This window comes from Schistocerca piceifrons, chromosome X (genome assembly GCF_021461385.2).
Source record: "Schistocerca piceifrons isolate TAMUIC-IGC-003096 chromosome X, iqSchPice1.1, whole genome shotgun sequence".
NCBI classification, from domain to species: Eukaryota; Metazoa; Arthropoda; class Insecta; order Orthoptera; family Acrididae; genus Schistocerca; species Schistocerca piceifrons.
In genome coordinates this window covers 620,660,542-620,676,669 of record NC_060149.1, presented here as the reverse complement: position 1 = coordinate 620,676,669, position 16,128 = coordinate 620,660,542, and positions in this window count along the sequence as shown.

Here is a 16,128-nt window from a genome sequence, read left to right as displayed (position 1 = left end):
ATCGTAAATATATATCAATTTAGTTGTGTTAGATTTTTCAAACATGGGACATTAGTACTCACATTGTTGAAATAACTTCAGTTGCTTATATATAAAGAAACAGAAAGCCAATAATCATAAACTCTTCTGTGCATATGTACATATCATTTCTTGACAGCTGTGTCATACTTATCATCAGAACTTTAGATTTTCCAACTATCTCAACTTCTTGTACGTACCCCGTAATATATATAACATTGTTAATAGGTGGCTGATTTCTGTTTTTACTTTCTTGTGAGAATTAATCTGAAGTAAAACCACTTCCGCCAACAACACTAGGCAAATAACTCTGCACATGAATGGAGAAACGCCTTCAGTCACAATTTTTCGTGTTTTATTAAGTACATGATGTATTTCGGACCCTGTGGGTCCATCGGGTGTAATTTGTCGTAATACATGCTTTATTTCCTCTCTTGAAGGAGGTGAACTGCATATTCCTATCACGAAAAGGTTTAATGTTAGGTTATGAATTTCGTAAGTCAAACGCGGAAAATATGTGCGAAATAGTGGAAAATATTAACAGTGTGAACTTACCACATAATCCAAGAAAAGCGTTTTTAACGTTTTAGCACAGCAAACATTCTTTTCTTCATCGTTTTCGTACATGTCACTTCGTTCAAGAGGCACATGTGCAAACGCATGACTGTCAACACTTCATAAATGTTTTTGTACATGGTATTGTCAAAGATGAATTTATTTTTAGAGCTAAGGATATAACTATTAAACAATTGACATATGCAGGAAATAACTTTGGAATAGGTGTTTAAAATTACTGAAATAAATATGGCTTGCGAAATTTGTTTGTTTATTTAACATATATTCTGGTTTTTGATTTTGTGGAGGTATATCTCCAGCTGTTCTAACAGATTTAGGGTTTTACCGTCGGCTTCGTTATGCAGTACTACCGTTTTGCAACCTGCACCACGCAAGTAACGAGCAGCCCTTAGTGGCTCGCCATCACAGTTTTCTTTATCTTAAATATCTTTGTGACTATTGCCCTTTTGGCATATTAGTTATTTTATAAATGACATAAGTACTGCCAGTCTTTCACGATGATTCCGTACTTATACTCTGTATCATACTTTTTAGTCATAATTCTGTGACCATGTTATAGGCCATTCTCTGATTTAAATTCTGAAGAAGACACTCCTAGCAGTGTTGAAACCCGGTTAATTCATTAAAAATAGTGACCGAGGTCTGTTTTCTTTCAATTTTTACTACCAAATTGTTTTCTAGACTGTTGATGACATGTTTCGTTACCCACATATGTTGTACAATTATTGATTTTTCGAAGTGGTTGAGCCTGAAAGCATTTACGTGTTCTAGAAAACGGGTTTTGAAGTATCTGCCTGTTTTCCCTACATAGTAGGCAGGACAACTTGGGCATCATACTTTGTACGCTCCGCTGTTGTTGTATGTTTGCTTAATTGATTTTATGTTATGGACGAGTAAGTTTCCTAACTTATTATTAGTTCAGAATTCAACTGTTACATATGTTTTTCTTGCAGAGAACAGTTTTTATTATTCTATTTATGTCTCTAAATCAAAAGAACGAAAAGTCGTAAGTGACCGCGTTGATATGAGGCGTGAAGAGGTGACGGGAACGAGCACGGTCGCCTTCGATAAAATGCAGCATATTGAGCGGCCGAGCACGTGTAAAGTTTGCAGAGAATATCTCACATAAAAACAGATCTGTATCTTCCTTGTATCTTTAAGTGTGGAAAGAGAGAAAAAAGAACAGTAAAGTAAAGGTTAGCTATCATTTTGAACATGTGAAGCTGATTAACATTTACAGCCAGAAAACAGAGTCTAACACAAATTCAGCGGACTTCTGTTTTCAGTAACATATGTTAAAGCATTCTGACGCCAACAAAGCTAAAAAAGTAAAATATTACACGGCTTTTAACGAATCCAAGACCTCAAACAGGCCAGCCTAAAAGCAGACATACTTGACTATCTGCTCATTACGACACCTGATGGCATTTTAAACTGATCTTTTCCGCTTTCCGAGGATGATACATCCTGAACCAAAGCATACCGGTGCGAGATACTTGACACCTTGAACTGCACCAGCTGTCATTCGGTACCTTATATCCATTTCCGACTCCTTCACACTCCCCTTGTGAGTGTAGTTTTTTGTCTACGACACTACATCTACATCTACATCTACATTTATACTCCGCAAGACACCCAACGGTGTGTGGCGGAGGGCACTTTACGTGCCACTGTCATTACCTCCCTTTTCTGTTCCAGTCGCGTATGGTTCGCGGGAAGAACGACTGTCTGAAAGCCTCCGTGCGCGCTGGAATCTCTCTAATTTTAAATTCGTGATCTCCTCGGGAGTTATAAGTAGGGCGAAGCAATATATTCGATACCTCATCCAGAAACGCACCCTCTCGAAGCCTGGCGAGCAAGCTACACCGCGATGCAGAGCGCCTCTCTTGCAGAGTCTGCCACTTGAGTTTGCTAAACATCTCCGTAACGCTATCACGCTTACCAAATAACCCTGTGATGAAACGCGCCGCTCTTCTTTGGATCTTCTCTATCTCCTCTGTCAACCAAACCTGGTATGGATCCCACAGTGATGAGCAATACTCAAGTATAGGTCGAACGAGTGTTTTGTGAGCCATCTCCTTTGTTGATGGATTACATTTTCTAAGGACTCTCCCAATGAAATTCAACGTTGCACCCACCTTACCAGCAATTAATTTTATATGATCATTCCACTTTAAATCATTCCATACGCAAACTTCCAGATATTTTACAGAAGTAACTGCTACCAGTGTTTGTTCCGCTATCATATAATCATACAATAAAGGATCCTTCTTTCTATGTATTCGCAGTACATTACATTTGTCTATGTTAAGGGTCAGTTGCCACTCTCTGCACCAAGTGCCTATCCGCTGCAGATCTTCCTGCATTTCGCTACAATTTTCTAATGCTGCAACTTCTCTGTGTACTACAGCATCATCCGCGAAAAGCCGCATGGAACTTCCGACAGTATCTACTAGGTCATTTATATATATTGTGAAAAGCAATGGTCCCATAACACTCCCCTGTGGCACGCCAGAGGTTACTTTAACGTCTGTATACGTCTCTCCATTGATAACAACATGCTGTGTTCTGTTTGCTAAAAACTCTTCAATCCAGCCACACAGCTGGTCTGATATTCCGTAGGCTCTTACTTTGTTTATCAGGCGACAGTGCGGACCTGTATCGAACGCCTTCCGGAAGTCAAGGAAAATAGCATCTACCTGGGAGCCTGTATCTAATATTTTCTGAGTTTCATGAACAAATAAAGCGAGTTGGGTCTCGCACGATCGCTGTTTCCGGAATCCATGTTGATTCCTACAGAGTAGATTCTGGGTTTCCAAAAGCGACATGATACTCGAGCAAAAAACATGTTCTAAAATTCTACAACAAATCGACGTCAGAGATATAGGTCTATAGGTTTGCGCATCTGCTCGACGACCCTTCTTGAAGACTGGGGCTACCTGTGCTCTTTTCCAGTCATTTGGAACCTTCCGTTCCTCTAGAGACTTGCGGTACACGGCTGTTAGAAGGGGGGCAAGTTCTTTCGTGTACTCTGTGTAGAATCGAATTGGTATCCCGTCAGGTCCATACTCATCGATGTATCATGAAATCTCTAACATCTTTTCTCAACGCGACTTTACTTCTATCTACGACGACACAGTCATTTCAGGGGTCGAATTTTTTCACAGTATAGAGATAAAAATTCATAGTGCAGGTAGTTGTAACTAAACTTTCACTACATGAGCCAGTGTATACGGAAAACTATTTACCGTTTGGGTATTCAACTTTATATGAACGATCTTCATACCGTGTGCTGCAGGATTTGCGTTGTAAGTAGCGTTAGTGTCATTTCTTGCCATTAGGCCCGGTACTGGTATGACGACGTAGGGTTGAAACACAAGCATCAATGTGCATTACAGATGCCTACAGTCAACATGGATGTGGACGTGGTGATCAGTGCTTTACTTGTAATGCTGTTTTATAAAGACAAAAGCAATAGTGCTATTACTCTTTGCGAGTATCGACGCATTAAAGGAATATAGAGAGGAACATTGAAGGGATTGAAGAACATGATTCGGAAGTTCGAATTAATTTGCGATTTAGGAATTGCTTTTGGGAGAGGCTGACGGCCAGTTGCGCCACAAATTGTTGAAGAAGTTACAGTTGTCATGGCTGAGAATGCTGGGCGTAATGTGTGATCCTCAGGCAGTGCACGAGCTGTGTCACGACAGCTGGAGAAGTGCTGCGAACAATTTATTTTGAAATGGCATCTCTAGTGCGGTTCCAGGCTGTCGTCGATGTCGTCGATGCAGATGGTCGTGGCCAGTAACGTTTGTAACCTCGCACTTAAATATGGTACGCAATTAACATATTAAGCGTATCATGTGGAAATTAAAATGTGACTTCAATAGGTTATTCGTTATTTCTATTCCGCATGTTCTTAAAGATGTCTCCACGAAATTTCATTATCCTACGCTCACTCGTTATTCATGGGGCCCTCTCAAGCAGCGAAAGTTTTTTTTTTATAACGATTCTATATTAGTCAGTAATATAGTACTTCAGAATTAATAGATATAATTTCTTTACAAGATCATAGTCCCATTCATAGTTGTCTATAGCACTCATCGAAGTCTCGTGGAATCTGAAACCGTTTTTCCTAATATGATGTTTAAACCCCTGGCTTGGATGACAAAGCCATTGCAAGTGGCGACCTTTCTCACTGTACACAAATTAAAAATTCATAACATTAGTCAGAAATATATTATTTCGAAATTAATAGATGATAATTTATTTACAGGACCATCTAGAAATGGTTCCAACGCCAGTGAAGGATATAACTTTTTCTTTTCATACCAAAGTAAGCAGACTTGAATCCCTAGTGAACCATGTGGGCAGAGATTACAATGTCGCTACCATCTGGAGCAACAAATGTAGACGGTCTATGATTAGATACAGAGAATACATGGTAAAATATGTTTCGGCTTTTAACATTATCAGTCCCCCAGCATCTTGGAGCGATCGTCCAAAACGAGGGAGGATGGGATGGGTAGACTATTAAAAGCAAAATAATGGCTAAACAACTCAAAGTAAATATACACGTGATGTGCCAAGGGACCATGCCATATATCTTTTGATAATCAGTCAAATACTGCCTCATAGCAGCGCACCAACTACAAAGTCCAATGTCCTTCAGTCTCCTTGCAAAAATTTTTCCATTTTCAGGATATTAAAACTCCATGAGTGCATGGCAACCGATTATTGAATTAGCACATATATTGTCCAAGAAACCCAGATTATCTATTTCATCTCTGAAATATGGGCATAGAAACATCCCCTATTTATGTGATATAAACGCTTTCTTAATATTCTTTCCACTTCCATCTAGTTCTTTTATTTGGTATTATACACATTTCTCACACTTCTCATGAGTATTGGTTTCGATAAACTATTAGATTTTTGGATTATTAGGGAAGGGTGTATCGATCTGTATAGCTTGCCATTAATGAATAAAAATTTATATAAAATATTGTAATTTGGTTTTTGTGTTGTGTTCCTTGTCCCAAGACTTTAATAAAACATTTGATGTAATACTTGTGTAATGTACTGAAGTGTGAATGCCCTCTTGACACTGCTGCTCTCGATATTTGAGGTGATGAGTAGCGTGCAAAGCCACCTAGTGTGTTTACGTCAGCACAAAAAGGAACATTAGGTTTAGACACCGTGAAGTGAAAGATAGCATTCAGTCTTGGCTCTCATCATATTATTCGACTGCCCAAAAACTCACTACAGATTTACAAATCCAATGGAAAAAGTTTAATCTGGATTACTTGCATTTATATCTACAAAAAACCTTTCCAAAACATAACAAACTAAAAAGTCTTTGTAGGTAAATGAGTTACCAGAGTATTGTTAGTAACTGTACAGGGTCTGCTTTGGTCCGAAAATCGCTGCTGTCAGCCCTTTTGGTGTCAGCGAACCAGGAACTAGCAAAGTCAGCACATTCCAGTGATCTGGTGCTGAGGCAACTGTGCTTGTTATAGTCAAGGTCACATCCCCTCCCCTCACCCACCAGTTTTCCTCTCAGCCAGTTGCGAAACGTCAATGTCATCATACTCCCAGGCAAATGCCTGCAGCTTTACTGCAGTTTCATTGAACTCCATTGTAGATCTATGCTCTGTAGTGGGAGGATGAGGGTGTGGATACTTGTTCTAACAAATTAATTTTTTATTATTATCCCAGTTACAAAAGTTTCGTTATTCGCTGTAGTGAGAAGACCATTAGCAGCGGGGTTAAAAAAATGACTGCAAATATTGCGAGCAAGACACTTTCACAGTATAAATTAAAGAGGTCCTAGCATATTCTACAAAATGGCAGTAAATATTAATGGAAGATACATTGACATTATAAATCATGAGAGCATGGTATATTATGGAAAATGGCGGTATATTTTAACAAAATACACTTTGTTATCAGACTGTGCATCTATAAATTAATGCTGCCATTATAAGTTATGCATAAATGTCAGTCCTCTAGGTGTAGTGTATGTGTGTATGTGCCTGAGAGCAATCACGCCTAAGAATTCTCTCCATTAGTACTATATAACGACTGCCTTTACATTTTGTATCTTAATTAACACAATTAGATACAGAGTGTTAGGCTATTGACGTCACACACACATTGTACCAATGGCTCATGCACGTTGTATCAGCATCATTATGATGTTGTACTGACATTGCACCAATTGTACATAGCCTGTGCTCCAAAGTATCTGTACGATGTGAATTATTTATCAGCCATGTGCTGCTACTCTCGGCCAACAGCCACAGGACCTCACTACTCCCATGCAGTTTGCTCTTCATTGTAGGTCTGTGGTGTGTAGTAACAGAATCAGGGTGAGAGTATATGTTATAACAAACTAATTTTCTATTATTATTCAATTTATGTAAGTTTCATCATTCTCTCTAATGAGACGACCATTAGCAGCAAATCCTACAAGCTAAGACACTTTAACAGTATATTGACAGTATAAATTGGAGATGTCATAGCATATTCTGCAAAATGATGGTAAATATTAAAATATGATACTTTGACATAACAGAGTATGATGTCATGGTAAATTCTCCAAAAATGTTAGCCCTCTAGGCGAATTGTGTGTGTGTCTCTGACAGGGTGCTATCTCAACTAAAAATGCTAGCCAGTATCACCATAATTGACGGGTACCATCAAGTTCTTAATTAACAAAATTAGCAGAAAAGTATTGGCCATTTTCTGCAATTTTCTATACTTGCAGCTGATTTTTAACGCAAGTATCCACTCTAAGAATAAGGCTGAATCCACTGCTAGGAAGAAACATGTCTTGAACTATCTTTTGTGCACATTTACATTAAACTTTCAACTAAACTCGCATTTTTGCAAGCCTCAACCTGTCTTGAGAAAGCACACATGAATTTCTACTGAGTCAGTGATTGCTGAAGTACTGACTCACTGGCGAAGTACTTTTTGAGAGCCCCTACGTGTTAGGTTTAGCCAACATGAAACTGCAGACAGATATTTCGTCTAGTGCTGCGTGTAAACCAGTAAATGCCGTGTATGCTAATGCCACTGCATAAGTGATATCAAAGCAGCAGCAGGAGACACATATTTTTCATCACAATTTCGTCAAATAAGGATATTACCGAAATATGATTGAGTCCTAGAAGCAATGTCATATCGCAGCTCTTAACGGAAACAACCAGCGTACCTACTGAAAACTTACCAGTCTTTGTATAGTTTTAATTATTTAACAACGAAATCGAGACATTGTTTTATAAGAGGTGCTGTAACGTCTTGCAGTACACGGCTGATCTTATTACACTATTTTGTGTGTTAAGCTTCAATTTGTAACTGCAGTGTTTGCTCTACACATATGAAGAAAATATTAACTGCGTGATGTTAATCCCAGTGGCTTTTTCTGATATTGTACTATTGCAATGCGGGTAGGGCAAGAATTACGTTAAGATGTCCACATGTCGTCCTTGTTAAGTGTGGCGATATTATTTCATTCCGCTGTGTTTTATAATCACCTAATTAAGACTCCACTTTGCAGTTCAATAAAAACTAAGGGAAGAATTTAAGACAATACAACAACTCCTGTTTCACGAAATATGATGATATGACTGTTGCATGTGTTAACGTATCATGCTGTTGCAAACAAATGTCTAGCATTCGTCAAACAGTACCTCATTTATTACTCTTGATAATCCCCTGGGTATAATTGTCTGTCGTAGTTACACGGTATTGTCTATTCAGCGACAGTGCTTCTGTGATCTGCAGAATCAAGTTGGATGTTAACAACATATTAAGCTCCTCTTACACTATCCTTGCAAACAACTATCCTGAAATCGCAATGACATTCACACCACAAATTAGTTATAAAGACAGTATAAGATTCTCAGTTGACATTAACATCGACATGTCTAACAAGTGTGCCTGTTCACATGGTAGTACATTGTATTGTAGTAAATGCACTTACTGCATATACATAGACACAGTCGCCATTAATGACACCTTCAAAATTTCTTATATAAATACCCTAAAGATGTAAGATTCCAATATGTCAGTTCACGTGACAATGATGGTATTAGTAAGCTTATTACGCGAAATGGAGGGAATGTGGGTAAAATAAAACAGGGAAAGAAAAAGTTTACAGTTAATACGTATATATTTCACATTCTTACATGACAGTCAAAACATAACTAATAAAACCTGTGGTGTTTATACCATTTACTGTTTCACTATAAAACAGTGCCACATACCCATTATTCAAGAATAATAATTCCTCCTCACCCATTTCGAAAAAGTGTGTACTTAGAAACACTTTTCAGCCCTCAGTTTCCTAAGTATAGCACATCCATATTGTGTTTACATTTTTAGCGTTAATGACCTGAAACTTCTTGTTTACTGGTAAGACTGGTAACAGGTTTCTGAAGGCCAGCTCCACTACTGGTTTATTAAATGGTCAAACATTGTATTAACAGTCACAACGTGATGCAAGAAGTTTACATCACGCAACATCCATTTCCTTACAACAGTAAGTAATATTATGAATCCATACCTGCAGGCTACTTATTGATGAATTTTAGTTACACCATCATGTTCCAAGTAGATCCACAGTTGCAGCTCAAAATATGATAATGTACAAGGGAAAATGTACAGCAGGAGAAGTCGATGGAGAAGGTCTACAGTAAATTGTTGAAGACCAGCTGACGTTGATGAAGAGATGGTTGGACGTCTGTATCAGGTATGTGGGAATTCGATCATAATATTTAAGGATTACAGTTATCTAGGGATACGATTACGAATAACTTAAGGTGGAACGATCAGACGGATAATTTTGTGGGGAAAGCAAACCAGGTACTGCGATTTATTGGCAGAACGCTTAAAAAATGCAATAGGTTTGGTAAATAGACTGCTTACACTACACTTAAAAAAATGTTCAATGCGTGTGAATTCCTAAGGGACCAAACTGATGAGGTCATCAGTCCCTAGCCTTACACACTACTTAAACTAACTTACGCGAAGAACAACACGCACATCCATGCCCAAGAGAGGACTCGAACCTCCGGTGGGAGGGGCCTCAAATCGGTAACATGGCGCCTCAAACCGCGTGGCCACACCGCGCGTCGACTAGAGATGTCCGCCGTTCTCTGGAGTGCTGATGTGCTTTGTGGAATCCGCATCAGACAGGATTTACAGAGGATTTCGAAAAAGTTACAAGGAGATTAGCTCGTTCTGTGGTATTGCGAAATAGGGGAAAGAGTGTCACGGGTATGATACATGAATTGGAGCGGCAATCATTAAAAAAAATGCGTTTTTGTTGCAGCAGGATCTTTACAAGAAATTTCAATCACCTGTTGTTTCCTCGACGTGTGAAAATATCTCGTTGGCGCCCACCTACAGTGGGAGAAAGATATACATTGAGAATGTCAAACGTTGGCAAGAGATTTCTTACCGATAGCACTCTTTCGATACATTTAACCAGTTCTCTTAACTGCGCCGGTATGACTGATGTGAGGTCTTGAAGAGTACTCCGTAACGGAACGCCAGGTCAGAAGATATCATGCTGAGGGTGGTTCCTTGTCAACCACGCATCTGGTGACATCTTCAGTCCATGATATAGTGTTGTACAGTGAATATTATAGCATCCGGAGGCGACTACACTTGTAACGCAAAACATACAACGGTGTCTCGATTCCTTCGTTAAATAATTAGGACTATAGAGAAAATGATAATAGATTGCATTAGATACACTATCTCTTTTTCTTAAGAAATAACATTGCCTGACTCAGTCAAGCCGGCTGGTGTGGCCGAGCGGTTCTAGGCGCTTCAGTCTGGGACCGCGCGACTACTACGGTCGCAGGTTCGAAGCCTGTCCCGGGCATGGATGTGTGTGATGTCCTTAGGTTAGTTAGGTTTAAGTAATTCTAAGTTTTAGGGGACTGATGACCTCAGATGTTAAGTCCCATAGTGCTCAGAGCAATTTGAACCATTTGACTCAGTCATAATTAGATAATATCTTTATTTGACGGAATTGTGGTCAAAAATATTTTTCTTCTGCTTCTTTAATATAACACTTACGCAATGGCATTGGAATACTGAGTATTTACTGGATTACATACTTGTAGACAGAATGTCTCTCTGCAGTTTTATATCAGCAAGTCCTAACAAGTTGGGCTTAGCCAGTGGATCCTCAGCAATCACCAACTTGGTAGATTTTCATGTGTGCTTTCTCAATACCAGCTGAGGCTTGCTAAAGTGCGAGTTTAGTTGAAAATTTCGTGTAAATAGGCACTAAACGTAAATCAAGACGTGTTTCTTCGTAGCAGTGGTTTCAGATTCATTCTTAGTGTGGATACTTACGTTAACAATTTGCTACAATTACAGAAAATTACAGAAAATGACCAATACTTTGCTGCTAATTGTGTTAATTAAGAACTTGAAGGTATTCATCCATTAGTTAGTGGTAAGTTCCTATGGGACCAAACTGCTGAGGTCATCGGTCCCTAGGCTTACACACTACTTAAACTAACTTACGCTAAGGACAACACACACACACTTACGTAATTAGAATAATAATAGAAAATTAATTTGTTATAACAAATACGCTCCCCTTGATTCTGTTACTACACACCACAGACCTACAATGAAGAGCAAACTGCATGAGAGTAGTGAGGTCCTGTGGCTACTGGCCGAAAGCAACAGGGCATGAATGGTAAATAACTGACATCGTTTGGATACTTTTGAGCACAGGCTGCACTGTAATTGGCCCTTGCTCAAGAATGGTGGGGGAAGACCCATACTTAGCCCCAGACAGCTACTCATTTACAATGCGCAGTTACATCTGCATTGCATACATCTTTTTCTGCACGAATGGACACATTTCACATCAGGCATATACACATCTACATAAAGTGTTGTGAAAAGTACGTGCAAGGTATGGGTGACATTAGTACAATGCCATAATGATGTCAGTACAATATGTGTGCGTTGCTGGTATGACGTGAGGGCGACGTCAGTAGCTCAATACTTTGCTTGTAATTGATGTTAACTAAGATATGAAACTTGAGTGCAGTCAGTAGTCAAGGTAATATTGGCTAGAATTTAATCTCTCTCTCTCTCTCTCTCTCTCTCTCTCTCTCTCTCTCTCTCTCTCTCCGACACACACACACACACACACACACACACACACAGTTCACGTAGCAGACTAAAATATTTACATAATTTACATGAGGTCGTAAATTTATACACATACACTGTGCTGTCAAAGTACCTTATATTAATATTTACCGTCATTTTTGAGAAAAACTATGATATTGTTAATTTATAGTGCCCAAGTGTCTTACCCCGTAATATTTACAGTCATTTTTTTTAAACTTCACTGCATGGTACTCTCACGACAACAAATGATGGTACTCAAGTAGTTAGGATAATAGTAAAAATAATTTCTTATAACAAAACGAGGCCAAAACGAGGGTAGAGGGACAGTGACCCTGAATATAACAAGTGCTATTGCCTCGGCACCAGAAACTGCGACACTGGAATGTGTTTACATCGCCAGTTCCCTGAATAATGACACAAAAGGGTGCTGAAATCGAAGCACTTCCTGGAACACTGACCACAAAAAGTACTGACATCATTAATTTTCTGACCAGAATAAGCTCTGCAGAACCACTGTTGCTCCCCATTTGTACCCTGTGTATGAGTAACGTTACAGGAATTTGGCCATTTGGATGAAATAAATCTGTAAACAGGCATAACAAGGCTTACATTAATTGGGCTTGAAAGTGCTTTATTTTCTGAAGTTACACAGTGACATCAATGGTTTGCTTACGGCAAAAGATCATCGCTTCACCTATCTGAATCATCCTCCTCTACGACATTAAAATTAGCAGTCAGTAAACCAATTGGGAGACTCACTTCATCCATGCCACAAGAATAACCAGGACCATAAAATCTCCATCCATTTCACTGATGCATACTACACTTCTGTGTATAAAGCTGTGTGACTTCTCCAGTTCCCCATTATGTTCCAATGGCTCAACAACACACAATACTTCCTTCTGTAAGTCCGTATGTACTCTAATCCATAACCAGACCGGCTTACCTGTGCCTCGCAGTATGGTATTATGTGAACCGATCTTTAGTGAATGTGGTTGCGGTTTATTTGCTAACCCCTTCATGATTGCTGAAGCTTGCGACATTGTAACACTTGTAGTTGCCCCCCCCCCCCCCCCCCCGCGAAGAAGAAAATATGTCCATAGTGTGCTGTGAAAGGTCAATATTTGTGTAATGTTTATCAAAAAGTCCAGTCCTAGAATCGTATGGTACCCCTCACCAACATGTGGCACCACTTCCATATGCTACTAAAAATCCTTAGTTCCAACTCTAAAACTGAACAGGATTGTTCACAATGACGTCACATCATTGTCCCCTACACTTTGTAAACTATATTGAGGAGACCTCATCCTCTTTCTGCCCACAAGCTCGAGACTGAAGACCAAACATGAGTACTTGCATCCACCAAAATTTTATGTTGCATACCGTTTACTGTGCCAGCAAGCAGCATTCCGTCTCCACATACATTTATACAGTATTCTGTTCTACTGGAAATGCCATCCAATGGATCAGGCATCCCCATTCCCATTTTAAGGAATATTTACTTGGATGTTATTCATCCCGTTTTTTACTCTGGTAATCGCGCGCCTTACGTCGCATCTCTCCGCACTCATAACATTCTAGCTGGTGGACCTGCTTTCAGATGTGACCCATTTGCCCACACCTATAACACTTTACCTTGGAGGAGAAAACACTACAGTCACTCTGTCTTCAAGTTGCATATGGTGATCCTAATAAAGCGCACAAATCATTTCGGTTCTCCACCCTGACTCTTCTTGACATGTTAACAGCAATACCTCTCCCACATACATCTAAAGCCTTCTTCGCCTCACGCTGGATGATTCTGTCAGTCTCTGTATTCTGCATTAGTTCATAAGTTTGTGCATTGATCTACCTAATCCTGTCCGAGGAGGACTCCGCCGATTCATCATTTTTCTGTTGCAGACTACTGAGTTTCTCCCTAAGAAGCCACACACGGTTTTGTTTACGACAGCCCTGGGCATGTGCCTTAGCCAGTTAATTAAATGTTTGCACTTAACTCAGTGTCTCATGATACATAATGTACGTCTTTGTGTCACTCGCTATACATAATCTCGCCATAAATAGATAAGTTTCATCTGCCCAATTTCTCAAATTAGCGGCAGCCTTCATATCACTAATGAATAATAGACCCATCTCAGTTGTTTTCGGCCGAGCGGTTCTAGGCGCTACAGTCTGGAACCGCACGACCACTACGGTCGCAGGTTCGAATCCAGCCTCGGGCATGGATGTGTGTGATGTCCTTAGGTTAGTTAGGTTTAAGTAGTTCTAAGTTCTAGGGGACTGATGACCTCAGAAGTTAAGTCCCATAGTGCTCAGAGCCATTTGAACCATTCACTTGCTTTCCCTGACAAAGAAGTGGGTCTCTACTGCCTCGCCTGCTGGCACTCAACCACCTTCCTGCTCGTGACATTGTTCTGCTATCCCTTTCATTTTAACTATGGAGTACCGCTTTTAGCATGCTATTTGTTTAAAATCTGATGTGAATGGTGAGTAGTGGCTCTAACTCAATTATCTTTCCGATATGACTTGTTAAAAGTAATGTACCAGCTGAAGATCCGCCTTCAGTTGGTCCCAAACCGGTTGTGACTTCTACTAAAAAATATTTTACAGCCAGTGGGATCATTTGATTCAATACTTGCTTCACAGTTATTACTAAAAATCAGGATGAATCATCGTTCTGTTCTTGTTCACGCTGTTACCACAAAATCTGCAGCATTCCGCAAATTTGGACCACAAACGCCGCTGTCTGTATATGCCTACCCTTCCCAGTGACCTCGCTTTCATCACGTCTGCTAGTGGTACGCACAGTCCTATGGGTAACGTCTTTACTCCATTCTGACGTCCATACTCCTTCACAAAATACGATTTCACGAGAACTACATCATTCTACCAGGAAACGCCATTAAATTTTCCGAACATTTCTGTTGCACATTCGTATGGGGGCTCTATCAATCAGCTAAAATCCTACTAGTGGGTGTCTGAATTCAATGCCTGTTATCAAGCATTCTTAATAAGGGCCCTAGACACTTGGAAAATACTTTAGAATTGTTGGTAATAGCGCCTTGTGTGCTATTTCTTTATGGATACATTTGATTTTTGCAGAACACGCCCACTCACCTTCCCAGTTGCTTGAGAACTGAATCAATACTCCCCAACAGATGTCGTTAGCATCTTGTATGCTTTTTCGTTTACAGATGCATTGAATTTTCCCATAACACATGTACTTGCCTTCCTTAATACTGATTTTAGTTGGTTGTTCTGTTCAATAGTATTGCTCCTAAATATCTGTACGATGTTCACTGCTAATCTTGTAATTAGATACTACCAGGTTCTTCCTGTACGTTATAACTAATGCCATACATTTAAAATTGGCATATTTCATTACAATCAGAGGAAATTTTGACCTCAGTTTTCCGCGTTTCTTACAATCGTTCAACAATGATACTTTGCTCTGCACAACAGCAACATCACCAGTCGTATAGAGTTGCTGACGCTATCTGTTAAATCGTTTATATATAGTGGGCTGTTTGGCATTTCCATTCCAGTACAAGGCATTGTGATCTATTAGTTAAATATTCTTCGACTAAAGACTTAAAATGTTCCAAATACGCTGGTTGTAGAATGCCTGAAACTCAATCCACATGCTGCACACAAAACGACAAAAGCATTTGGGTGTTTCATGACGACACCATATGTCTTTTTCCGCCTTATGTAAGGTTTATACGCGTTTGATTCCATTCTACTGACACGTATGACAACCGTTCTCACATTTATGTTGGTAATATATGACAACAGTTAACTGCTAACGAGTGGCCATGTACTTCCAAAGACAAATGAAGGCTCCGTCAACCGTTTTCTCCAGAAGGAAGAGGGACTTTGTCTTTCGACAACACTCATCACTGGTCGCTATGGTGTTCTGACCTTGCAGTCACCACTAGCTCGAATGACTCTACGTTCGACCACTCGAACATGTTTCAATGACCCACAACCTAGTAGACTTGCGAAGTCCACGTACACGGCAATTTCATCACTTATCTCCCGATACTCGCTACCATGACCGTCCGCAGCCTTAGACACAAAAGACTTCCTGCACAAGCACACTTGCCAAAGGATCCACACGTGCATTCGTCAGAAGTTCTTTAGAAATCCATTAGACACATCCGATGATCAACTCGTTCATTCCAGTTTATGCGAGGAATCGGGTAAGAATCCCTTAAAATGCTATTCCAGCCCAAAAAGTAGATCGGTTTCAGCTTACAGGAATGATGAATGTCGTTTGATTTACTGTCCACATGTAGATTGTTAGAAACAATATGTAGTGATCTTGCGCCAGTGTTCGTCAGAAATTATTTAGAAATC